Source organism: Pseudonaja textilis, chromosome 12 (assembly GCF_049901715.1).
Source record: "Pseudonaja textilis isolate UNSWEBS1 chromosome 12, rPseTex1.2, whole genome shotgun sequence".
Lineage (NCBI taxonomy): Eukaryota > Metazoa > Chordata > Lepidosauria > Squamata > Elapidae > Pseudonaja > Pseudonaja textilis.
Genome location: NC_142001.1, coordinates 493,322 through 520,431, shown reverse-complemented (window position 1 = coordinate 520,431; position 27,110 = coordinate 493,322). Strand labels below are relative to the sequence as shown.

Sequence of the window (27,110 nt, the reverse complement as noted above, 5' to 3'; positions counted from 1 at the left end):
ATGATGAACGGTTGAGGGTGCTAGGTATATCTTGAAGAGAAGGATGCAGGGGGTGGGGGACAGACATGATAACTTTTTTGAGAGTGAGAACAATTAATCAATGGAATGGCTTGCCTCCCAGACTCATAGGTGCTTCATCACTGGAAACATTCAAAAGTAGACTGGACAACCATTTGACCATGATAGTATAAGACCTCCTGCCTTGAGCAGGGAGTTGGGACAAGAAGACCTCCAAGGTGTCTTATGCCCTATGAATCTATGTTCTAAAACCAAGAATGCTAATATTACATTATTGTAAGAAATATGAAATAAATAAAATAATAATAAAATAAAATGATTCTGCAGAATTCTGAGATACTTCCTACACTTCCATTCCTGCTGGGGGTTCAGATTTCTCTTATCGCATTGTTACCAGGCTGCTCACTTCTTCTCATTTCTGGGATTATTTTCAGAGCCAACTACAGTCTTCAGGTTGTCCTACCCAGAATTACTGTCATAAAACATGCTGGTAGTTAAGTGAGTCATCACATGACCAATTTTATGACATTTTGGGCTGGTCATTAAATGAATCACTCTGGTCATTAAGTGAATCTACAGTAATTCAGTTCCTATTACTGGACTATTCACTGTAGCCCTTAATTTCAAATACCTCAAACACCAATTAAGGATATCCCCAACCTCACCAAAGTTGCTCCTGAGTCAGAAGTGGGCAGCTGTGCCCTTTTATGACCTTTGGATTTCAACTCCCAGAATCCCTGAGAATCCTCAGAATCCCAGATGGAATTCTGGGAGTTGAAGTCCACAGACTGTAAAAAAAAAAAGGCATAGTTGCCCACCCCTGTTCTAAGTCTTTCAAATATAATTCTGACTGCTGGAGAACATTTGAGGCCTTCTTTTTTAAGCAGCCCACCATGGTCTCACCAGTGAGAAGAGACGAATATGGGATATTATTCCACTCAACTGTTTGCAATGAACCACGAAAAATTTCAGAGACTCAGTTTTCACTCAATTGTAACAAGATAAGTACTTCTTGATATTTGAGTGCACTTACAAATATACTAGCTAAGCAGAAGATGTGAAAATGCAACTCAGCAGTCCGCATAGCTAAAAACCACCATGTTTTTTTAAAATATAGAAACAATTAGCACTTTCCCTTTGGGTATAGATTAAGGAGGATTTGTATCATCATCATTACCATCATCATCATCCAGACTTCTTAGCATAATAGCCAAAATATCTTGTCTGGCTATTAACACTCAAAGTCCTGGCATTAGTTGTTTGATTGACAACTCTTCTGAAAAAAACCATGGAATAAAGCCACTGGTCCACTCCCAATATTTAAACTAATATGGCCTTTTCTTCCCTGTAATCAAAAGTGTGGATGACCTTGGGGAATCAGGGGAAGGGATACTGCCCAGAAAACAGTAAGAAAAGAAAATCATGAGCCCCTAGTTGCTTAATAATTAGAGGAAGAAATTTAGGAAGGATCTACCCTAATGTATCAAACAGTTAAAAGTGGCAGTGAGAAGTTTCAGTTCTCAGATTTGCAAAATTCTGTTAATGTAGCCTTACAATAAATTAGATTTTGCTCATTTAGTCATGTTTCCTGTCTAGGTTATTTAGGAAGGCTGATATTCCTACAAGTGCATAGTTAACGTGAAGAATTCAGTCCCATGTTAGGGTTGATGGCCACTAATATAGACAGCATAGAAAAGGGGACTGGAGGAATTCATGGAACAGAGGTCTATCAAGGGCTTCCAAACACTCAGTTACCTCCAATTGAAAGTAGCCTGTCTCCCAATACCAGTTAATAAGAAACAATGGGAAAGAAGGCAGATATGTCTCCCGCAGAGAAATGATTCTGTTAGGAAGAGTTAGAGGTAAAAGGAAACCAGGCTGCCAAAAAACACGGTGGCTGGACACCATCAAAGCTGACACCATCAAAGCTGACATCAGCCTGAGCACAGAAAAACTCAAAGTAGCGCAAGATTAGAAGATGTGCAGAGACTTGGATCATAGAATCGTCAGACACAACTGGATGGATAACGTCATTGTCATCAAATCTCCATCTATCCATCTTTCAAGCAATCCACAGATATCTCTTTGTCCATTGAGAGAAGATGCACTTGGCCTGATCAAGGAGGACTGTCCTTATGTCCTGATGCCTTTTGGAGGCATTGGTATCACAAGGCCCCGGTTCCTAACCAATTTTGGGAGGTTCAATCTTAACACATCTGGAAGATATTGGGTTGGAGAAGGTTTCTTTACTGTAATTAAGCCACAGCTTTATGTAACAGATATGTCCTATGTTCTTCCTTGTTTATCCCTGCCTCCACATTTCTCTTTTCTTGTTTCTATTCCTAGATTGTTCTCATGATCAGTATATTGCAAGGTAGTGTTTGTTTATTTTTCATTGTAGGCTGAGTGATGGACTGATGGATTTACTGGTCTATTTTGCCTCTACAGTTATTGCCAACTTTGAGCAGCTTAATTCCAATTATTCTTAAAGAAGGCTAAAAAAAATAATTATAATAAAGCATAATGAAAATAAAGTCAACTCCAGTGCAATGATGCAATTACAACAACATCTCCCCGCAGCAGAGAATTCTAAAAATGTAATTAGAGCAACACTCCCTGCAGGAGGAACCAAATTCTGATCGTACTGGCTTCCCCAAACCCTAAGAGAGCCAGAACCACTGAGATCACATGGGAAATGGTGCTCTAAAAAAGGAGGAAGAGATTGAAAATGCTCAACTCTCTAAGTCCCTGCTGGTGGCACTCCATGAGAGAAGAGACACACAGGAACCACTTTCTCCAAACAGCCTTAACCCAACCCATGGGTACAGCCTGAGAGAACTAGCTAGTGGCTCTCCATTTCCATGAAATGAGTGAGTGAAGGCTCACAGTCACTTTTTCCAGTTGCTGTTCCATATGCCAGATGCCCTAAGCTTTATGGTCTCCCCAAGATACACAAAGAAGGAACCCCACTCAGACCAATAGTCAGCTCCATAGGCTCACCTCTACAAAACCTGGCCAAATTTCTCGCTAAACAACTACAACCCTATGCTGAATCCATCAACTCACACGTTCATCGAGATCATAAAGGAACAAAACTTACAACCCAGCGACCTACTAGTAAGCTTCGATGTCATATCCCTCTTCACCCAAGTTCCAATAAAAGAAGCCTTGACAGCCATCCAAAACAAATACAACCCTCCCAAGCACATCCTAGATCTGACCAACCACTGCCTATCCAATACATACTTCACCTACAATGGACAAAAATACAAACAAATAGAAGGAGCACCCATGGGATCACCCCTCTCACCTGTCATTGCAAACCTCTACATGGAACACTTTGAAACACAAGCTCTAGAAAAATACGACCACAAACCCAAACTCTGGCTCAGATACGTAGATGACACCTTCATAATCTGGCCACATGGGAAAGAAAAACTGAACAACTTCCTCACACACCTCAACAGCCTACACCCCAAAATACAATTCACCATGGAAACAGAAGCCAACAATCAACTTCCCTTCTTAGATGTCTTGGTATACAAAAGATCCAATGGCTCCCTAGGACACACCATCTACCAGAAGAAAACTCATATAAACCGCTATCTACATGCACTCTCACACCACCACCCAGCACAGATCAATTCCGTAGCCAAGACACTCATCTCCAGAACAAAATGCTTAGCCGATGAACAACACCAAAAAACCGAACTACACACTCTCACCAACGTACTTACAGCCAATGGATTCCAAAGAAAGAAGATTACCCACCTAATCCAAAAAGAAACCCCAACCAAAATCCAAGACAGAGAACAAGAAAACGGCAAAGCCCTCCTCCCATATATAAAAGGCACTACAGACAAAATCAGCAAGATCCTCCAAAAACACAACATTAAAACAGCATTCTGCACAAACAGAAAAATATCCACCATCCTAAGAAACCCCAAAGACAAAATCGAATTAGAAAACCAAGGAGTATACGAAATCCCCTGCACTGCCTGCCCTACCACATACATTGGACAAACTAACAGAAGAATAAGTGCACGCATTGAAGAACATAAGAACTCAATCAAAAAGAAGAAACGACCTCTTCCCTGGTCCAACACCTCAAAGCCACAGGACATGAAATTGACTTTAAAAATACCAGAACTATCGCCAACACCGAACACTTCAACAGCAGAATAATCAGAGAAGCCATAGAGATAGAAAAACGCCCACACAGCATGAACAAACGAGATGACACCTCCCGCCTTCCAGCCATTTGGAAACCCGCCCTCATGAACAGACGAGTACCTAACATGAAGAATGACACCAGACCCACACCCATGAGAGCCACACAAGATGCCACCACCACACTTCCATGTAGAAAACAGACTCACACCCACTCAGAAGATGAGACACGACCATGGACCAGAAGCTGCACTGCAGCTGCATCACTACCCACTTCAAACCCCTCCGAGCCATACATGAAGCAAACCGACACCCACTATGAAGATGCAGCACGACCACGAACTCAAAGCCAAACAGCAAGATCACAGCTCACCAACTCAAATCCCCCAGCAACTAAGACTAACCTGAGCACAACCAAGCCCCCACCTGAACAGAACACGCCTCCAACCAATCAGAACACGGCCAACCCCCAACCAATCAGAACACAGCCAAACCCCCTACCAATGAGAACACACCCCACCCAATCAGAACACAGCCAAGCCCCCACCCAATCAAGTCCCACCCCACTAGCAGTTAAAAGGAAGAAGCAGCTGCAATCTCACATCACTCTGAGAAGCAAGAGCCGAAGACAGAAGCCTGAAGATGATGAATGAGACTTCATCGAAACGTTGCCTAGATACTTCGAATCTTACGCGGGAGAAAACCCGAACAACCAAAGATCCACATACATACATACATACATACATACATACATACACACACACACACACACACACACACACACACACACACATATACATCATTGACAAAATCACCACCAGTCAATTGCAAAAGGCAGCTTTACTCAGAATAACTTACATTCTGCAATGATACCTTTAATATTATTAAATAGTAACATCTACCTTTGAAGGACTTGATACAAATACCAAATCCAGCTGAAACATCTGGCGGATTGTGCAACCAACCATGACAAAATCTTCTTTGAAAGGGAGAATTTTAGTGAAATTTCTAGGGGAAAAGCACGATGTCCTTACACTTATTAAGAGATGTACGTGAAAGTCTTGTCTCTTATCTTAGTTACTTGGATTCTCATGCTTATATTAAGCCCTAAGGGAAAACATCAAGAGGAAACATCTCTCCATCAAACATATTAAAAGCACTGTTAGAACACTGCTTAGGGAAAATCCTTTCCTAGAAGCATTCCCTGGGAGAAATTCAGATGTGTTATTGGTTCAGTTCCTTGTCCACATTTTGTAGTATAATAGTCCATTAACTCACTAAAGTTGAGCTTACTTTCACTCCTCAATATACTATTATTCTTTTTAGCCAAAAGTTCATTATCTTTCTTGAACCTTTGAGAATTGCAGCCTAACTTTGCCGATTGACAGCAGTTTGATTCTCGTTGGCTCAAGGTTGATCCAGCCTTCCATCCTTCCAAGGTTGGTAAAATTAGAACCCAGGTCGTTGGGGGTAATATGCTGACTCTGTAAACTGCTTAGAGAGGGCTGTAAAGTACTATGAAGTGGTATATAAGTCTAAGTGCTATTGCTATTGGTGGTAATGGATCACCAGGGAGCACTCAATAGGATACAGGTGTTAGGGAGAACATTAGCAGACCATGGAGCAATGTGAAGGGAGGGAGAAGGAAGGAGAGGAAGGAGAGGCAGTATAATAACCTAGAAGAGGAATAGTTGAAGGTAGGGCACAAGGGAGTAGATAGTATGGAAAAGTCATCAAGTAGAAAAGCCTCTAGGTTAAGTTGCCATAGAAAGAGCAGCACATATAGTCTCCATGTCTTTTATCAAATCCTGTTAATTCCATCTGTTGCTTAAATCAATGTCTGAACACTGTTGGCCACTTGTTAACAGAGGGATGGCAAGAGGCACTAATAATAAAATCAAACACTGTTAACAACAGTCATGTTTTAATCTTTTGAAATGGCATCAAATAAATCTGTACACATTATCTGCTAATATTTGATTTTCTCCGTAGCAGTTTGGAGGCATGATTAATACAGTTAATCAAAAGTGGGCTCTAATCCAGCATCAATTGTCTCCTTGCATGCTATCTCAAGGTTCCAATTATGCCAAATTTGTGGGCTCTTCTGTCCATCCATTTAATGAAAAGAAGAACTAGGGGTGATATGATAGCAGCGTTCCAATACCTAAGGATCTGCCACAAAGAAGAGGGATCAACCTTTTCTCCAAAGCACCTGAAGGTACTACACAATGCAATGAATGGAAAGCAATCAAGGAGAGAAGCAGTCTAGAATTAAGGTGAAATTTCCTGACAGTTAGAACAATTAATCAGTGGAACGACTTGCCTCCAGAAGTTGTGGATGCTCCAACGCTGAAGATTTTAAAAAAGAGATTGGACAGCCACTTGTCTGAAATTGTATAAGTTCTCCTACTTAAGCAGGGAGTTGGATTAGAAGACCTCCAAGGTTCCTTCCAACTCTGTTATTTCGTTATCCATCCATTCCTATGTACAGGAATCAACTTGAATTGCTGAGGGGAAAATGGCACCTGCAATGGCTGGCATACCAAAAGATGCCAATTTTAATGAGCTATGGATGTTATACAGGTGAAAAAAGTGGGGGAAACATATTTTATCTGAAATGCAAGAAAAGAGAAATGTCTTCAGGGTGCAAAGAGGATGAGGAAAAGCAGGCTCTATTTTCATGAGCGTAGAATGAATTCTTGGGGAAGAAGAAGACTCCAACACATCCATTAGAACAGAACCAGGTCACTTCATGACCATCATCACTGACTGATGCCCATGATGGCTGGGACTTATGGGATTTATGGTTCAAAACTATCCAAAAGAAGCCCTGCTTCTTACCTATATAGGAAAAGATGCATGAAGAATTCACACACAACTAGCAAGAGGGACAAAAAGCAAGTTCTAGACTTTGCAACATGGTCACACACAAAAACCTCTCAAAAAACAACAGTGTGATCCGTCCTTTTCACAAAATGCAGTCAGGACATTTCAAAACTCAGCAGGCAAACATGGGCAGCTGCCTTCCTTCACATTCCTCTCCATTGTAAATGGAAGCGTAAGAGCTGACAAGACCATATGTCCTTCTTCAATGGGATATATTTGAAGCCACCAGAGCTTTCAGTACTTCGTCCCCACTCCTTGCAGCTCCTTGTGCTGCTGCCTGATGCAACTGCTTAATGATAGGAACAACTTTGCTCTTCAAAGTTTATTAAAGATATAAATGGCAGATGAGACTAGAAAGGTGAATATTGTCATACAGAATAACAAGAGTTGGAAGGGACCTTGGAGGTCTTCTAGTCCAACTCTGTGTTTGAGCAGGAGACCTTATACCATTCTGGATAAAAGACATTCCAATATCCTCTTCAACACCTCCAGTAATGGAGCACCATGACTTCTGAAGGCAAGCTGTTCCACTAATTAATTGTTCTCATTGTCAGGAAATTTCTCCCTAGTTCTAGCTTGGTTCTCTCTTTGATTAGTTTCCATCCATTGCTTCTTGTCCTGTCTTCTGGTGCTTTGGAGATTAAGGATAGGATAAGACAAATGGATGGGAGAATAGTGGAAGAATCAAAAGCTAAAGATCACTTATTTTAATTCTATAATACAAATTAGCTTGAAGGTGAGGTTTTAACATCTCAGCAACTATAAACAAAGTTACCTGTAAAACCCTAGGCCATAGGATAGAGTGAACAATGGAAATTATCATCTTGAACTTAGATAGGTACCTGCGATTCAATCTTTGTCATCCATCTTTGGTCGCCACTTTGAATTCGCGAAAACCAGAATCTGAAACTCAAACTTGTGATAATGTTGATGTTGATGCTGATGATATCCATTCAGTTGTATCCACTCTTGCAATTCTATGGGCCTGGTCTCTACATCTTTTGATTTTACACTACTTCTTTGAGTTTTCTATGCTCTGGCTGATGCCAGCTTTGATGATGTTCGGACCCAAACTTGTATCAGGTTTCAATTTTGGTTTCTGAAATTCAAAATGGTACGTGTTCCAAGTTCAGATGAGAGACTAAGTCTCAGAAAACACCCTTTCATTAGTTGGCTGCACCAAGATAAAATGGCAAGACTTGCCTCCTCCTGAACCTTTTTTGGTGGCTTATAATGAGAATACAACACAATACTAATCCTAACCCTAACCCTACCTTGGTTCATCTACTATTTAAAACCACCGGGCAAATCACAGCTCAGACAAATCTGCTGCCTGCTCTCTATAAAACCACCTACAGACCATTCTGCCTATTATAACAAATGTCTGGCACAACTTTATAACTGCAAACAGTTATAAAGCCTTAAACTGAATTGGCTGTTTTAGCCCAATGTGATCTCCAGCTGGCATGAGCCATGTAACCTATTACTAAACTACAGCTTAGCTCATCAAATGAAGCACAATGCTAGAGGATTGCTCTGATCTTGGCACATGAGTGGGCAAGCACGTTCTCAGAAAGATGTCAAATGGAAGATGATAGATTCAGGAATCAAACATCTGGAAGCTCCTTCTCAGACCATATAATTGCAATAAAAGGTACTAGCTTCTATGGCTTGGGACTGGATAATCTAAGGGATATCTTTATCCAAAAATTTCTACCCATCTTATCAGATCCAACAGATTAAGCATGGTGCAGATGTCATCAGCCAAAGAGTTCCAACTAACGGGAACTAAAAAATGGGCATTTTCTGCTGTAGCTTCTATTTCATGGAATATTCTCCCCTCACAGATTAGAATGGCCCCAACCCTGTTAGACTTTTGCAAGTTAAAAAAATGGTTGTATACTCAAAATGTTTGAAGATTCCTGTTTCTTGGTGTTACTGTAAGTTGGTTAACTATCTTGGCTGCTGTATCTATTTTTGGGGTGTTTTAATTATTTTTAATAGTTTTATTGTTTATAATTTTAGTTGGCCAGAGTTACTTGGTTGAAAATGGGTAATGGAGTTATAGAAATGGATAAATGGATGGATGGAGAGAGTGTAAGCAATACCTCACAATAATTGATGCTATTTAATTAAAATAGTTATCCTGAGAAGGGGGTGCCAGATCCTTTCTGGGGAGATGTAGGAACCCGAGTCCACCTCCATGCGGCATGGCTGGCCCTTGATGCTTACAGTGGCCATGATCTTACTGGCCTTGTAGGCATCTGTCCTTTTCATTTGGGTCTGGGCATACCCTACGAATGTGAAGTGGGCTTCTTCTTCTCTGACATCATCTCGGCACTTGAATTTCCCGCCGAAAGGTTTCCGGCTTCCCCTTTGGTGGCCATATTGACAATAGGGGATGCTGCCTTCTTGGTTTGTCTGTTGGCCAGCTGGCTGGCTCTGCAGGGTTCTGTGATGTGACCCTTGCAATCACGTCACAGGCAGATAGTGTCTATGAAGCGGCATGCTGACTGAGGGTGGTTTCTCCCTCATCCCCCACACGGCCTGGGTCCCTGCTTCCCAGCGGGCTTACTTGTCTTGATCCAGTGGATTTTCTTCCTCATCATCGCTGGTCTCCAAGCTGGGTGCATTTCAAAGTTCATGTCGGTGAGCCTGGGTGGCATGCACCTTCTCAGTCCCCTTGATGCGTGTGATGGAACTGTCAGAGGACTCCGCAGCCTGGGCCTCATCGATTGCCTCTTTGAAGGAGACCTCCTCTCTGGCCAGCAGGCATTTCTGGAGAGTTAGGTCCTTCATTCCAAGGATCAGCCGGTCCCAGAACATGCCTTCGGCATCGGGGAACTTACAGTTCTTCTATAGTTTCTGAGGAGCCACCACGAACATGTTGATGGTTTCCCCTTCTCTCTGGCTCCTTGTGTAGAATTCATGGCGGTTCACCAGATAGGAGGGGGTCGGGTCAAAGTGCTCCTTCAGTGACCGCTGGAGCTTGTCCCATGATACATTCTCCAGGTCATTGGCCATGAGGGCTTCGGCCAGTTTGTACAGCTCCGAGTCACAATATGTGAGGAATAGCGCTCACTTCTTCGCATCTGGGGCTGCCTGTAGTCCGTTTACTTCCAGATGCAGTTTGAATTGGCCCACGTATGGTGATCATTTCTCCTTGGCTGGGTCATAGGGAATCGACATCAGTTGGTGAGCCATGTTGGTCGCTGGGGTCGCAATGGTCGCGGGGCTCGAATTGGCGATTGGTGCTCACGTGGTGTCCTTGGTCTCTTTTCTTCTAGTATCCCACCTTTGTTGCCAGTGTTAGATGGGCGCAAGTGAAGAGGCGGATGCAGAGTGACAGTCAACTCCTTTATTAAGGTGACAAAATGCAAGCTGTGAACTTGCGGTGGGTGCCGGCTTATGTAGCCAGCACTGTCCAAAGCTTCAGCTACTGATGAGTCTTTATTTCTCCCACCAGTGGCTGGGCCAATTGGTGGAGTCTGGCTACAGAACTCCACTCAGCTGGCTATATAAGGTAATACGTAACAATCAGCACTAGTGCTAATGATGTTATCTAGCCTGGATAATGAAACATCTGCAAAAAAAAACAACCAAGCTCAGAGAGCATCAAGGATCCCTCATGATTGTTTTCCTACAACATAGACTCTGTTGTAGCAAAAAGATCTGGCTTAGCCCCTAGCCAACTCTGTCTGAGAAGAGAAGCGAAAAATGGTGGCCTGATTCATAGCTGGATACTATAACTGAAAGAAAACAAAAAACCATACTGATCCTTTGCCAAGAGTACTGCATGAATGTACCTGTATATTATTCCCTGCAAGCAAGTTTAATTAAAGGAATTCTTTCCAATTATCAGAATGATGTTTTACTCCCTTCTGAAGAACACATCAACTTCTCTAACATGTTAAAATTAAACTGTAGACCGAAGAGGATTTCTGGACAAAGTAGCATTTGTCAAAGTTGGCAATGTTAAGATGGTTGGACTGCATCTTGCAGAATTCCCCAGCATGAGAATGCCTTGTAGTAGAGAAGTTTAGAGCCTTGATTTGAGGTGGGGGGGTTAGCCTCAATTACAGCATTAATTCATAAGGAATATATCTAGGAGCAAAGAATGTAACCTGATAGATCCAGTTGTAATATTCAAAAGGATGTAAGAACTGATGTATCAGAACAAAATGTCTCTGTCAGCATCGTAGCCTTTGAGTTTTGAAAACCTTCCATTCCAGTTCAGACAGATCCTTGTGGATCTACCTGCAATCACTTCTTGATTTATCACTCTAAATCAATATTTCTCAACCTTGTCAACTCTATGATGCATAAATTTCAACTTCCAGAATTCCCCAGTCAGCATCTGACAAGAGGTCCCAAACACTCTTTTGCTAAGAAAGCTGTGTAGATTCAGTTTTCTGAAAGTATATGGTTCCCAGCAAGCAAATTTGATTCAAGGAAATTTTTCTATTTACCAGAATGATGTGTTACCTGCTTCTGAAGAACATACAGACTTCTGCAAAGTGTTCCCCATGGTGTAAAAGAGCAGGCAGAGTTGGAGGTGGAGTTAAGTGCATCATCAGCTTACATCCTCACAAATGGTCCAAGTCCAATCCCTCTTGAATTTGTTGACCTTTATCTGAGGCCAATTTTAACCTTAGTTGACTAGATTCTTGTATATAGACTTGAGCAAAAAATCTTAACTGCAACTTAATGTATGATCTTGATTCTTTGCATCTGACACATTCTGGCTGAGGAATTCTGGGAGTTGAAGTCAAAATACCTGTAAGTTACCAAGGGTGATACAATATATAGTAAAGAGATAAATCACCAGAAGAGAGGGGTGATTCCAGAGGAATAAGAGACAACCCAGTCAAGATATTTTATATGAGAAAAAGAGGGCAGACAGCCCCTAATGGTTCCCATAGTATATTGTAAATGCAGACAGTAGAGTCCTCAATTTGGCAAGATTTTGTCTATAGGTGTGAAACAATAAAGAACTCAGCTTGGAAGACTCATTATGTGTCATTATTGGTTTTGAAGTTTGAAGTTTGAAAAAATAAAATCTGTCATGGAATTTTAGGTAAACTAATGCTATCTACTGTCTGAATAATCTTACTTTAATTTTTATTCATTATGTCAAATAATAAAATAAAATAAAATCATAGACTGATCATTAAAGTGACAGGAGAGCTGAATCTGAACTAGAGAACTCATAAGATTTTCACCTCTGTGTGATTTAGCTGTGTCTCCTCACAGGTTTTGTTCCTTGTTTCCACAAATGCTCACGTACTAAGCTAAAGTCTATCCTTGCGTAAAATTGTTCCAGCTCCAGCAACTGTTACATCATTCATTCAGAAAAGAGGAAGGGAAAGCTTTATTCAGAATTTTAAAGATAGGTAATTGAGATAAGAAGCTAATTTGGGAGAGGCAGTGGCAAAAACAAAACAAAAATTAAAAATCCTACTTTGATGTTATGAAAGTATTGACAATAATCTAAATTAGAGGTGTCCAAACTTGACCACTTGAAGACTTTCACAAAATGAACTCCACACATCTTAAAATGGCTAAGATTAGGAAACACTAGTTTAGAGGGAGACCAAGCAGAATTCCTTAAGATATTGGTTTTTATTAATTTTAGGGTCAGGTTGGGGAATTCTGGGAGTTGAAGTCCACAAGTTTTAAAGTTGCCAAGGTTGGACACCATTGGTCTAAATGATGCTTTCCTATACAATTCAAAAAGGCAAGGAAATGTCTGGAAATGTCTTTCAGACAAAACCCTGGAAAACTTTACTACTTGTAGATTCCCGTCTTTTGTTCCACTGTCAGAAAAAAAATATTTGCAATCTAATCTGCAGATTTAGAAACACCAAATAGCCATTCTCTGCTGCAAATCAAGATGGATATTTATGGTACAACGAAGTCAAAATTGTGGATTTTAAAAATCATGTTAGACATCCCATATTGAGAATATGGAATCGATACAAAGCACTGTATCTTGCTGGACTTTTCCCCTCTCCTACCAGTGTTTATCTAATTTGATGTAAGAAAATTGCCTTAAAGTGTACTTCCAAGGAAGAAGAGAATTTTGGCTAGCCAGACTTAGTGGCCAGATGGGGAAGGGGTGAGAATGAATCTTCACTGAAGTCTCCCTTGCCTTTACTGCTTCCATTCAATTTCAGAAGCAGAAATCTTCCATGAGATTTCTCTTGTCTTTTTCCAAAGAGATGCTATCACACCACTGCTAATGGGGGAGATCTGTCTTGCAGAAACTGAGGGAGACCCTGTTCTTCCCTTGGATAAATTTTCCACTCAGTTTCACTGCCCACAAATTTTAAAAAGCTAGTGGTACCCAAATGTGATATTCATCCCATGGTACAGGCAGTCCTCAATTTACAGGATTCGTTTAGTGGCTGTTCAAAGTTACAATGGCATTGAAAAAATTGACTTACAACCATTTTTCAAACTTATGACCTTTGCAGCATCCCCATGGTCAGGTGCTCAAAATTCAGATGTTTGGCAAGAAGTTCATACTTATGACAGTTGCAGATCCCAGGGTCATGTGATCAAAGTTTATGAACTTCTGCCAAGCAAAGTCAACAGGGAAATCAGATTCACTTTAGATCTGTGTTACTAACTGCAGTGGTTCATTTAATAACTGTAGCAAGAAAGGTTATAAAATGGGGCAAAACTCAACATCTGTCTCAGCCACAGAAATTTTGGGCTCAATTGTGGTCCTAAATTGAGGACTACCTGCATCACTTAAACAGGGCATGGTAATGCTAATGTTAATGCACATTCCATGCTAATGTTATGCACATTCTTGTAGCAAAGGCAGCATCAAATCCGGATTATTGTTAAGATCTTGCAGGGCAGTGTGGCTATGTGGAGACCATGAGAATATACCAGACCTTCACAGGGGATAAGTTGCCCTTGAAAATGTAGACCCATCCATCGTCATGAAACAATTTTTGAAAAATCCAGACCTTTCCATTCCTCAACCTATTCTCCTCCAAGTACCTTGGATTACAATCTCATAAATTTCAGACGGCCGGAATTAGGAAGGTTGCAGTTCAGCACTTCAAAAAGACCTCAGGCTGTCGAAGTCTGTAATAACAAATCGTCATGTTTTATGGTAATCAGTTCTATTCACAGCATCCTCAGAGGGTATCCAGCACAGATGTTCAAGAAATGACACAAGCCCAGTCTTTTTCAGTCTGCAGTAAATGTTCCCCTTCAGTTAAATCGGCCAATAAATAGAAACCATACATCTTCAAATCTGCTAAATGTCTATGGAGATTCTCAACAATCCAGGTCATGTTTGTCCCAAAGGTGCTTTTCAAGAAACAACTGGACTTTCTTTGTTTTTCCTTCAAGACATTTCACTTCTCATCCAAGAAGCTTCTTCAGTTCTGACTGAAATCAGAACTGAAGAAGCTTTTTGGATGAGAAGTGAAACGTCTTGAAAGTAAAACAAAGAAAGTCCAGTTGCCTTTTGAAAAAGACTTCAAATCTGCAGTTGTTCTACCATATTCAGCAACCTACCCATGACCGATCTGTTTTGAGCTCTATTGTTTTAGCTTCTCTCCACTCCACTCCCTTCATCTTGCAAGAAAACATACAAGAGACAGACACCCACACACTAGGGCTCTTGGTGTCTCTTACATCTGAGTGCATACACAAATACACACACACATACATCCTTTACTTTCCCTCCTCAGTAATGTATTCCAGATGCTAAAGTGAGTGGAACAACATGGTCTCTTTGCAAGCTTTTAGCACAGCATGCATCCTTCTGCCACTTCCAAAATGGCAGCTTGGGACTGATCCACCGCAGACTTTCTTTCCTGCAAGCCTTCTTCACCATGGTGGGGATGGGGATGAGCTGCTCAAGCCTATAAATATTATTTATTTTCTTCTCTATTCTACGCATTGATCTTTCTACACCTGAAGCTAACAACCCAAGTCAATAAAAATCCCACGAAACATCCACAAGTTGTTCCCATCGACAGTTACCCAATATTCTTTTAGAACTCAAGCATTATGCTGAGGGTTTTGTAAGAGTTACAGTATTGTCTCCATCCTAGACTGTGGTCAAAGTCCAGCTGTGCCATCTTAGATGTGTAGGCATAGCCAGGTATGGCTGCGTGGAGCGCATGTTGTGATTGGTAGATAAAGAGAAAGATAGACCGATGTGCACATAGAAAGACAGAAAACTTTCACACCTAGTCCTGCCTTCTTTTGCTTGGGACCTATAGATCTTTAAGTACTATAGATGAAACATAAATACAAATAGTCCTGAATTTACAACTGTTCATTTTTACTGAAAAAAATGACTTATGACTGTTTTTAACACTTATGACCATTGCAGCATCACCAGTATTATGTGATCAAAGTACAGTATATACCCTTGGCAATGGTTCATATTTATGACAGTCGTGGTGTTCTGAGTTCATGTGAGCCCCCTTTGCCATAAACAAAGTCAATGGGGAAGCCAAATTTACTTAACAACCATGTTACTAATGTAACAACTGCAGCGATTCACTTAACAATGGTGGCAAGAAAGGACATAAAATGAGACAAAGCTAAACAATTGTCTTGCTTAGCAACAAAAAGTCATGGTCTACCTCAGTGGTGGCATTCAAATTTTTTACTATTGGTTCTGTGGGCGTAGCTTGGTGGGCGTGGCAGGGGAAGGATACTGTAAAATCTTCAGCCGGAGGTGGTATTTGCCGGTTCTCCGAACCACTCAAAATTTCCACTACCGGTTCTCCAGAACCTGCTGAACAGCACCTCTGGTCTCTCTGTATCTCTTTTTCACAACCCTATTTAATTGCCACCTTATTCATGCTTTAAGAAGGAAGGAATTCAGAAATTCAAACTGCTGCTGTTTCTTGTTTAGAGCTGCTTCTTACCAATCTCAATGTGTGTCATAAAACATGGAGAGTACAAGCATAGATGCAGGGAATCAAATTTCCATAAATATACTCAAGTATGATCTATAATTTATTCAGCATCTACTTTTCCTTTCATCAAAAGCAGATAGCAAACTGGGCCAATTCTTCTTGGACCTCCAAGCCAAGTAACCATGTTTCATCAATCCATATGTCTAATCAATGGTTCTTTCTTAAGCTCTGATCTGCAAAAGATGGGTGGTCTGAAAGAAAGCACACAGTCCATGGTGGAAAAAGATGGCGTGCTAGCACAGGGACGGTAGGCACATTGCTGTGCTTATGCACGCCCCCTACAGACCTCTTAGGAAAGGGGTGAGGTCAATAGTAGATAGTCTAAGGTTAAAGTTTTTGGGGTTTGGGGAAGAAACCACAGAGTCAGGTAGAGTATTCCAGACATTGAACAGTCTGTTGCTGAAGTCATATTTCCTGCAATCAAGTTTGGTGAGGTTGGAGACTTCCAGTTTGCTAGGTTTCGGCAGCGGCAGGGATTCGCGATACCGCGTGATCCCTGCTGTGCTCGCTGCCAAGGTGCCCCCGATCCATTCGGATTTGGGGAATATAGCTGCCCCGTAGAGGCAGCTGAAGATAGGGGGGATTGGGATAGGGGCTTGGGAGTGTCGCAGACCCCCTCCCCAGCTGGCAAAACCCCCTTTTCCCAAGGCGGAGGAGCGGTGGTCAGTAATGGCCGCCACAAAGAACCCTGCAGCTGGATAAGATTGTGCAGGAGGAAGAAAGTCGGAAGAGTCGTGAAAGTGGTTTCTGACTGGGATAAAGCAAGAGAAAGTACCCTGGAATTTGAAAATTGCCAAAGATAAATTGTTTCCAGAGAGAGTTACAAGTGGCGAATGGAATTCCAAAAGGGAAAGTTTTTTTTAACTTTTCATTCTCCTTCCTAACGTGACAGCGGATGGAACTATAAGAGAAGAGAAATTGGAAAACCTGCATTGGAGGTAATTAAATGCTGAAGGGATAAGGATTTCTGAACATTTAAAAAAGAAAAAAAAATCCTTTTTGCTGTGAGTGGGAAGGGAGAGGAAAAAAAATTGGAGCAGTATTTGAAAATAAGCAGATGATTGCCTAGAATTTTAAAGAGTTATTAAACATTAACAAGACTTCTAAAAGATATATTTTAAATGGAACTTTGTGGAATTTTGTGATTAAATACTAACCCCAGAAAGAGAAAGTGAAGAAGGAGAAAGTACTAAAAAGAAACAGCTTATTTGGACTGCTTGGTGATTTTGGAACTTCTGAGAACTATCTTTGATTAAAAGCACTTGGGTGGTTGTTTGGAAAAACCTTTTCTCTCCATAATGGTATCACTTGTGGATGGATTGAAACTTGAATACCAAAAATATAAAAAGGAAGAACAAGAAGGGAAGGATTCTCTTGGCACTCTTTTTCAATTTTTAGAAATGGCGGTTTGTATTTATGAAAAACATTGCCTGAATAGGGGATGATGGCAGTTATTTCACATCTTGGTGATTCAAACATGGGGATATAAACCTGGATCAGGCTCATTCATTTTGGTACTATCAAGAGAAAATGATGCTCTATGATTTATGATCTATGACCTATCACTTTGTTGTTATACGTGTGGACACTGAGACCTTTTGCATTGGAGACAAATTCCTTGTGTGTCCAGTCACACTTGGCCAATAAAGAATTACTGCCAGCTTCTGACAAGCAAAGTCAATGGGATAAGCCAGATTCACTCAATGACCACATGATTCACTTAACAGCTGCAAGGGTTCACTTAAGAACTATAGCAAAAAAGCTCATAAAATGGGGCAAAACTCACTTAACTGCCTTGCTTAGCAACAGAAATGTTGGGCTCCATTGTGGTTCCTTTTAATAACTATGTAGTGGTTTGCATAATGCCACAGCTGAGGATGACTGATGTCCACCATTAACCCTAAAGGAAGGAAAAGATGAAGGAAAGAAAAATGGAATTATGTGAAACTGAAGGAAATGCAACAGACTGTGAACCAAAAGTCCTGCAGTTATGGATAAGTTGAGGAATTTTCAACCCTAAATTACTCAGATTGATTCAGTAATGGAATGGGTGGATATTCCAGCATGTTGTCTTTAATGTACAGCAGATTCTAGTTCCTGAATTTCTAAGGCCTTCCTTCTTGATCTGCCTACTGCTTTGCTGTTTGCAGCCCCTCACACAATGTTTCCGCTTTACTGGCTTACTGATTTGAGGCAAGGAGGAAATATTGGATGAAGGGAAAGAAAAGGAGTCATGGAAAAAACAGGTAGGATGGATGTTCATGAAAATGCTCAGATCAAAGTATTTGCAAACAAATTGTTTTGCAGAGCAAGTGTCATGCCCCTGTTAGAATCTGACTCTGAGGGAGAGGAGGAACAGCCGACAGGGAGTGGAAGTGTGGCTCCGGAGGTTGTAGAGGAAATTGGGGAACGGCACAGGCCGGCTGGGCATTCAAAATACCTAGCCCCTTCCCCTCTTCATCCTAGGGGACACAGGGAGGAGCAGATAAGGGAGAAACATGAATGGCATGGTCTACACGGGAGGAAAGGGCCCTGATCCCCTTCATGGGTTGCAGCTGGGAGGACTATTTAAAAGGACAAACTGCGCATGGCCCAGTGCTGGAAACAAAGCATGAAATAATTCTAGTCTGTCAGTTCTTATCTGAGTTCTGGTGTCCTTCCCAGTGTGTGTATTTCGATATCTGAGGACATCTTCAAGCTCTTATCCTGCCTTGTCTTTTTTTCTATTTATATGTATTTTGAGTTTGAATGGAATTTCTTCCTTTTCGCAACTGTTCGTGGAGGAGTTTTTTTCTCCAGTCAATGATAATTGGACCGTGGAGACTAAGTTGAAGGCATTAAAGGGACTTCACCTATTTTTGTGACTTGGTTGCTTTTGTATCCCACCCTAGGTCATCACAGCAAGAATCAGATTTGCTGGTGAACCATGACTGTATCCATGAACTGCAAAGTAAATAAATTTTTTATCCTTCATTTGCTGTGAAGTTCTGGACATCCCACCCTAAGCTTTTATGCCAAAGAGTCTTTTGCTGCTGCAAAATAACAGATGGAGACATAGAGAGATCCCTGCAGAAGCCAGCAGAGATCCGAAACAGGAAAGGCAGGGAGAGAGCATGAGTGTCAGCAACCAGACACAACAAAGATCTTGTGACTAAGAAAAGCAGCCGGGGCGGAAGTCCAATTGGTTCCTGTCTCCTCTCCTGCTGCATGACCAGATAAAAGATGCTTTGAGGTAGTGCACATGCAGTTTTACTGAGCAACATGTGAGAAGCAGAAGAGGAGAGAGGAAGACGGCAGAGCCCAGCAATAGAATACTGGCTTCCCACACTGAAGGTCCTCAGTTCAATCCCAATAGTTAAACATGAATTGAGGTCATGTCCGTCCTGGATCCCCCAGAGAAGTTGGTGGAGGTATGGAGGATGGTTAGCATGGAGATGGGAGATTTTTGCTCTGACTGAAAATGCAGGTGGAGATGTGGCAGATGTGACATTTTTGTTCTGATCAGAAGAAGGTTTGCACTCATGTAGACTCAGAATAACAGAATAATAGATTTGGAACTTGGAACTTGAAACTTGGAAGAGACCTTGGAGGTCATCTAATCCAACTGCCTTTTCAAGTAGGAGATCCTATCCATTCTGGACAAATGGTTGCCCAGTCTCTTCTTAAAAGCCTCCAGTGACGAAGCACCCACAACTTCTGCTGCATACTCCAGTCTCTGATTCTAATTCATAACCTCACAGCTCTTGAACCTTTCTGGGAACAGAGCATAGAACAGAGATGTGCAGAAGAGCAACAGATTGCAAAGACTCTTTGGCAGAAATTGGCTCCTTATGAGCACTCTGGTTCTGAGTGGGAACCAGCTATTGAGGGCTTCATGGTGCCCTCGAGATGAGTTGGGGCTCAACCCTAAAAGGTGGACAAGCTCCATGGGATGATTGGAACTATATTTAATTGAGATAGACTAAAGCGAGCTGTCCAACCTTGCAACTTTAAGACCTGTTAACTTCAACTCCCAGCTTGGCAGGGATTTCTGGGAGTTTAAGTCCACAAGTCCCTTGTCTACCACCAAATCTGAGAGGAACCAGCCTTTCCTTACATTACCTCCTTTCCCAGGGCTTCAGGAACCTTTCTGCTCTTGTTGCCTCTGTAACCACATCTCCATGACTTTCTATACCAGGAGCTGCAACTCCCAAAATCTGGGCCAGTGTGGCATTTAGTTTCCCTTCTATAAAGAACTGTTTAAATTATAAAGGCAGTCCTTGATTTACGACCACAACTGGGACAGAATTTCAAATGCTAAGCAAGGTAGTTGTTCAGTGACTCATGTCCACTATTATGATTCTTTTTGCCACAGTTGTTAAGCGAATCACTGCAGTTTTTAAATGAATCAAGCGGTCGTTAAACAAATCTGGCTTTCCTCGTTGACTTTTCTGGTCAGAAACCAGCTGGGAAGGTTGCAAGTGACATGACCCTGGGATGCTGCAACCATTGTAAATACATGCCTGTTGACAAGCAAGCAGAATTTTGATCATGTGACTGTGGGGATCTTGTAAAAGTTGTCAGTCAATTGTTTCAATGCTATTGCCACTTTGAATGGTCACTAAGTGAATGGTTTTAAGTCAAGGACTACCTCTATGTATTTGTACATCTGAACCTATGCTATGACATATTTGCTACTGTAGTATTCACTTGAATCCTTCAAGAACAGTGTCTTTTTTCCTAGGTCATCTTTGGCTACTATTTCAGTGTTTTTATGAGAAGATGATGGCACCATCATGGTATTTAATGCAATTGCTTCCTTTCCTTGACATCACCCCTTCCCCCCTCAGCAAGTGATGGCAAAATTGTATGTTTATTCTGAAACATACAATTATAGTGATCTTCCCTCTCTTGTCATGTCTGATTACATGTCCTAAAGGACAATTGCAACTTGGTGAAAAATAGGCTGCTTCTTGATAGCTACGGTAGAAATTATTAACTCTACTTAAAATGCTGGCCATCATTTTGTCATGTCTCCTACTATTAAGTTGCCCCTACAAATAGTGGTTCTTTCTTCACCTCCTGCATTCTTCTCCAACTTAATAGCCTTCTGATGGTGGTGATGGCATTGACCAGAGATTCTGGAAAGGGTAGACCGCAGGTCTCCAACCTTGGCCACTTTATGTTTTATGCAGTTCAACTCCCAGAATTCCTCAGCCAGCATGGATGAGAAGCAAAACATTTTTTAAAAACCCAAGAAAGTCCAGTTATCTTTTGAAAAAAGAACCTTCGGGATAACCACGACCCGGAGAATCTCCACAGATGATATCTCTGGTTCTTTCAATTTCCTGTCATAGGATTTGGTTTCTTCAGCTCATCAACAGTGCCACTCTTTCCAGCTTCTCTTTCAGATGTGGTCTGAAGGGCCCTCACACTTAGTTTGCCCTCTGGAAATAAGCTGTATGAAATGGCCTCGGTCGTATGCAGCTCTGAAGGAACATCCGTTGAATCAATAGCTCCTAATCTATTCTGAAAATAACTCTCATCCCATCAATATCAATTCTCTAGAAAAATATTGGCCATCACTTCTAATTCTTGCAGAAGCTGGATAGAACACTAGATAATGGGCAAAATGTCCCGGTTATGATCCCAAACTGCTCTCCTCCAAATGGACAAATCTAACATTAGGAATTCATCCACGTTATATTAACCCCATCAGAAAAACAACAACAGATCTTTGGATATTGGTCTTTTGTTGGCACAGACGTTCTCATAATCTCTAGACTATTTTTCCTAGGGCTATTTGAGACAGTATCTCAGAGGGAATGGCTGTTGAGATTGTTTTTATCATTTAATGGTCAAAAAGTACAGGTAGTCCTCGACTTACAACCATTCATTTAGTGATCGATCTAAGTTACAACAGAACTGAAAAAGGTGACTTATAGATTTTCATTCTTATGATGGTTGTAGCATTCCCATGGTAATGTGATCAAAATGGCAACTGACTCGTATTTATGACAGTTGCAGTGTCCCTGGGTCATGTGATCACCTTTTGTCACCTTCTAACAAGCAAAGTCAACAGGGAAGCCAGATTCACTTATTACTAACTTATTACTAAATTAACAACTACAGTGATTCATTAACAACTGGGGTAAGAAAGGTCATAAAAACTTAACTGTCTTGCTTAGCAACAGGGTTGAAATGAGAGGTCCTTGGTGCTCTCTGAGCTTGGTTGTTGTTTTTGCAGATGTTTCATTATCCAAACTTAGTAACAAAAGACTACACAGATGATGTTTCCTAGTTTGGATAATGAAACGTCTGCAAGAAAACAGCCAAGCTCAGAGAGCACCAAGGACTCCCCATCCCTAACTATAACTGAGTCCACCCATTCTGCTCTTGGTTATCCTTGCCTTATCCTTCCTTCCACCTTTTCCAGCACTAGACACAACACAAACTGGGCATCGTGTTGTGAGTCACTCTGCTTTTTCTTTTCGATATATAAATATTCCAGATTCAGCCTTGTGTAAATAACATCACGGCTTTTGGTAAGGAGCATTGAATGGTGCACTCCCTTTCCAGACGTTCTGCTGATTTTTTTTTCCCAAGCAAAGACAAATGCCAGCCAGAAGAAGTCAGATGATAACGTCTCTGCTACTTGCCAGTGTTGTAGGGCAGAACAGTCCAATTCTATCCTATTGGAATCCACAGAGTCATTCTTTTGCAGCAGAGGCTGCTAAACTACAGCTCCCAGCAGACCCTGCCTGAACAAACAGTGAGAAGAGAGGCTCGGAAGTGTTGTTCCACAACTTCTGCATGGTCACTGAGCCAACTGCAGTGCAGATGGACCCACTGCAAAGCATTCTGGGGGAAAGATGCCCTTTCATACTGTCTTAGTATGGATGCCAATAGCAGGTTTTCTGAGGCTGATGTGGGAGGGAGGAACAATGAGGAAAGAAAGAAGAGGGAGGGAGGGAAGGAAGGAAGGAAGGAAGGAAGGAAGGAAGGAAGGAAGGAAGGAAGGAAGGAAGGAAGGCTTGCAACATTGCCAAAATCCTGTAAGTTCTCATCAAGAATGCCAAAATCTTATCCTATATAGTTTCATGAGATTGCAAAAGATTTTGGCTTGTTTTTCTTTGTTTGAATTGGTATATAATAGAAGATTGCTTTGGTAGTACCCAAGACTTGCAAAAAACCTGTCACCATTTATTAATTTAAAACATAAGTCATCCACCCAAACCTAAATTATTATATCAAACCAAAACTCAAACTTCTACTATATTGAATCCAATTCAAGAAATAAATCTTATAATGTTGGTGAATTAAAACTACTCAGTCCACCAGATCAGTTACATCTGTGAAAACTGCAAATTTTGGGAATTTCCATATTTAAAGCATTGCAATCTCCTTCTTCCACTGTAAAGGCTTAAAGAACAGTTTAGACACAGTTAATTTGGGGAGGGGGGTTAATGCCTATCTGTAGGTTTCCAATGTAGAAGGCATAACAGAAATGTAAAGAAGATGGGGAGGGAAGAGGAAAAAGGAACATCCGGACACAAACATGTCAAGCTAAAGGGTTGATGAAGGGTTGATATCTGATGAATACGGTTGATGGTGATGGGCTTCTTTTGGGAAAGGAAAACTCCCTAAGGCATTCAAGATGGAACAGTAACTTGCCCCAAATAGATGCAACTCAAATTTCCCAAACCAAGCATCCCCAGCAACAGATATGTTCCAGAGACATGCAAATTTCACCCATTCTGATTGTGAATGCTCAGCAAATATTATTTCCAAGATTATTCTCATTTGTACTTTCAAAAATGAGACCATCAGCCATGCCCACTGTAAAGTTACAACCTAATATGTTAACTCTTTAAAGGAATGCTGCCAAGCTGCCTGAGTATTTTTGTGTCAACCTAATAATATGTGCCAATGTGTGTTCATTTCAGTTGGAGATCAATTTGTAGGGTTCCCGTTTTGCTTCTTTACTTCCATTTTCCCAGCCCTAACCATTTGCCTTCATGCAGCAGCTGTTTGCCTGCAGTTCAAAAAACACACATTATTTTACACGTCAGCCTAAAAGGTTCCTTTGTGCACAGCTTCTCACATCACTCCTTACACGTCAGGTTTAGAGAACATTCTTAAGCTTTTCCCCTGCACAAAATCACCAGCAACTGCCCTATGGAAAACCCTGCACAAAAAGATGGGGAAGACAGCAGCTCTCACCCAAATCTCCCCAAATAAACCATCCCCATCTTCAAAGAAGAATCCTACACATTTCTTTGCATGCAAATACAATCTATTGTATTTTGCTTACAATTGTTTTCCTTGTTGTAAAACCAATTAACCAGACTTGCCTTCAGAAGTTGTGGGTGCTCCAGTACTAGAGGTTTTTAAGAAGAGATTGGACAGCCATTTGTCTGAAATGGCTAGTCTAGGGAAGAGAAGGACCAGGGGAGACAGGATAGCAGACATCCAATATTTGAGGGGCTGCCCCAAAGAAGAGGAGGCCAACCTGTTCTCCAAAGCACCTGAAGGCCAGACAAGAATAATGGATAGAAACTGAACAAGGAGAGATTCAACCTGGAAATGAGGAGAAATTTTCTGACAGTGAAATAGTACAGGTAGCCCTTGACCTATGACCACAATTGAGCTTGTTAAGTTAGTAATATGTGGGTTAGCCTGGGAAGAAGTGGCTCTTTTAGGGAGTGGAACAGCCTGGCCAAGGCCTTTGGTCTTTGATCATTGTGATTTTGTCTACCTGAAAAAGAAGTTGAATCCAGAACAAACGACAAAATTTCAGTCTGAGTTAATGAAAGCTATTTTTAGGTTGTTATTACCAGGGATGTCAAACTCAAGGCGGTGCCTCTGCCAACAAAAACGGAGCTCCATTTTTGCTGGCAGAGAGTTGCAGGAGGCCATTGCAACCAAAAATGGTGCTCATGATGGCTGTGGGCAGCCCTCCAGAGCTCCCTTTTAGTTTGGAGATGGTTGCAGAAAGCTGTCAGAGCTGAAAACGGAGTTCGGGATCCCGTTTTTGCTAGCAGAGCACAAGGTTCGTCAGGAGTCATCCCCCCCCCAACATGAGTGATGTTGAGCTGGCCATGCCCACCCCAGCTTACCAAGGTCAAACACAACTCTGACGTGGCCCTCAATAAAATTGAGTTTGACACTTCTGCTATTACCATCGATTACCCAGGTTTTGTATGTTCCTGTATGTCTGTATTTGTCCCACCCCTCAACCTGGCTAATGAATTCATGATTTCTTGAGTTCACACAATATTCTATACTAACCAGTTGATATTTGAGTCAGAATAACAGAGTTGGAAGAGGCCTTGGAGGTCTTTTAATCCAACTCCCTGCTCAAACAGGGGACCGTCCACCATTTCAGAAAAATGGCTGTCTATTCTCTTTTGAAAAGCTTCCTGTGTTGGAGCACCCACACGTTCTGAAGGTAACTCATTCCACTGATTTATTGTTCTCACTGTCAGGAAATTTCTCCTAGGTTGCTTCCCTCCTTGGTTAGTTGAGCTGATTTCCTGCGGTACATTAAACCACCCCCAGACCAATTAACATTAAAACAAGCCAGTTTCGGCATGTTGGGCAAATACAACTGCAAGGCTTGTCAGAGAACAGGACAGCGATACTTTGTGAATACTATGCCTCTGCATTTATTCCATTTTCTTTCTGTTACATTAACAATTTCAATTTTGTGGTTGGCTGTAGAATGATTTTACATGAAATCCTAATATAAAACAAGGAAATTCCATTCCCTTCTTCCGTGGCTGAACTACATCAGCTGTTACTCTTTCAAATCAACACTCAGTATCTATTGACTAATATCTCAGATATTACAATGAGCCATTGTTATTGCTCTCATAAGTTAAGGCTGGGGACTAAACTGAATTGCCTCAGTTGATAGAATCAGTCCAACAGCCATTTCTCTAAAATGGATGCATGTAACAGATGCTGGGATGGATGGATGGATGGATGGGTGGGTGGAAGGAAGGAAGGAAGAATAAAGAATATAAAAGTTAGACAGGACTTTGGAAGTCTTCTACACCCTCCTCAAGCTATATCATTTCAGACAAGTGGTTGTCCAATCTGTTCTGAAAAACCTCCAGTGATTGAGCACCCACAACTTCTGAAGGCAAGTCATTCCACTGATTGATTTTCTGAGAAGGAAGGATTTAAATTCCCAGAATCCTGGGAATTTCTGAGTGTTGGAGCCTACCCACGTGCAAATTTGCCAAGGTTGAAAAGTACTGGGCTAAAGTTAGCAATGATTAATACATAAATGAGAGCCAGAGCAATGAAATTATTGGAGCAAAATTCAGGATAGGTGTGTCAAACACAAGGCCCGCAGACCTGAACTGGCCTGCAATGTGGTCAGATCTAGCCTGTGGGGCTGTCCTGGAAAATGCAAGGGGCCTACCCTGTGCAAAGTGGAAACATACCAGCAGTTTGGGGAGTGGTCAAACTGGCCATGCCCACCCAGTCAGCCACAGTGAATCACATAAAGCTGGCCACACCCACATAGTTGGCCACACCCACACAGTCAGCCATGCCCCCCCCCACAAGATCAACCACAGCCCTGATGCAGCCCTCAATGAAATTGAGTTTGACACCCCTGATTCAAGAGATCCAGTTTTATTCTCTCTTCACAAGGAAGCACTGCAGGGACTTTTAGACTAGTGCTTTCCCTTTCGACTTCAGAATAACATTAATCTAGATGCTGGATGAGGTGTGATTGATCCACATTTTATTCTATTTCCAGCCCCAGAACTCCACTAAATGACTTTGGGCCAGTCCTTCCCCCATCAGCTCAAGAGCCCATGTGATACAGTGGAGAAGGTGGGGAGATCCAAGCTCTCTCCCCCCACCCTCTTTACAGAGTTCCCTGAGCACTTTGGCCCAGTTCTCTTCTCTCAGCCCAATCCATCTCATAGGATTGGTACGGTGGAAAAAATGGGAAGAGGAGAAAATTGTGTCCCGCTCCTTGAGAGTCACAGAAAGGTGGGATATGCATCTAACAAAGTTATAAATAAATGAAACTACATAATAAATAAGATTAGAGATGGCTAAATACTAGGAGAAAGG

At 41.5% G+C, this 27,110-nt stretch overlaps 1 protein-coding gene across 4 annotated transcripts in view; it reads right to left on the bottom strand.

Moving 5' to 3' along the window:
- Positions 1–27,110, bottom strand: part of PAK3 (p21 (RAC1) activated kinase 3) — a 210,534-nt gene that overhangs the window by 93,535 nt on the left and 89,889 nt on the right. The window contains exon 2 of one of the 4 annotated variants that reach the window (XM_087940837.1): positions 17,821–17,934. The exons of the other annotated variants lie outside the window; for them this stretch is intronic. The gene's annotated coding sequence lies outside the window, so the exon portion shown is untranslated. The remainder of the gene's footprint in view (positions 1–17,820; positions 17,935–27,110) is intronic. 4 annotated transcript variants of the gene reach the window in all.